The 432-nt window shown below is 37.0% G+C and overlaps 1 protein-coding gene across 1 annotated transcript in view; it reads left to right on the forward strand.

Annotated features, from left to right (window-relative positions):
• Positions 1 to 432, forward strand: part of CSUI_003886 (swim zinc finger domain-containing) — a gene marked incomplete at its 3' end in the record, with an annotated part of 19,111 nt that overhangs the window by 18,286 nt on the left and 393 nt on the right. The gene's annotated exons all lie outside the window — the stretch shown is intronic.

Here is a 432-nt window from a genome sequence, read left to right on the forward strand (position 1 = left end):
TATACTTATGTTTCCTTTACCATGCAACTCCATAGATATCAAGATGTAGATATTCTCTCTCGAGAGTGTTTGGGGGGCAGACTGTCCATGCATGGCTGAAGAAATAGACCCAATCCTTTATCAAAATACTATACATCTCTCTACATAATTCCTTAGCTGTCTAGTCCTGAAACAAAGTTGTCTCTATACATACATAGGCATGTGTATATATACATATATCGATACACATTTATGTAGTTACATACATATATCTACATGCATATTCTTACAGATCCATAAGTATATGCAAACTTAGTGTTTCTTGGCGAGAGAGTGAAAGGAAGGATAGGAGAGATTCATCGTTCATCTGCGGGGTGGGGTGCATGCATGCATTTTTTTAATTCTTGCAACAGACCAAGAGTTAGAAAGGTGTTTTTTGCTTCTCTACTTCTC

Source organism: Cystoisospora suis (assembly GCF_002600585.1).
Source record: "Cystoisospora suis strain Wien I chromosome Unknown contig_1750, whole genome shotgun sequence".
NCBI classification, from domain to species: domain Eukaryota; phylum Apicomplexa; class Conoidasida; order Eucoccidiorida; family Sarcocystidae; genus Cystoisospora; species Cystoisospora suis.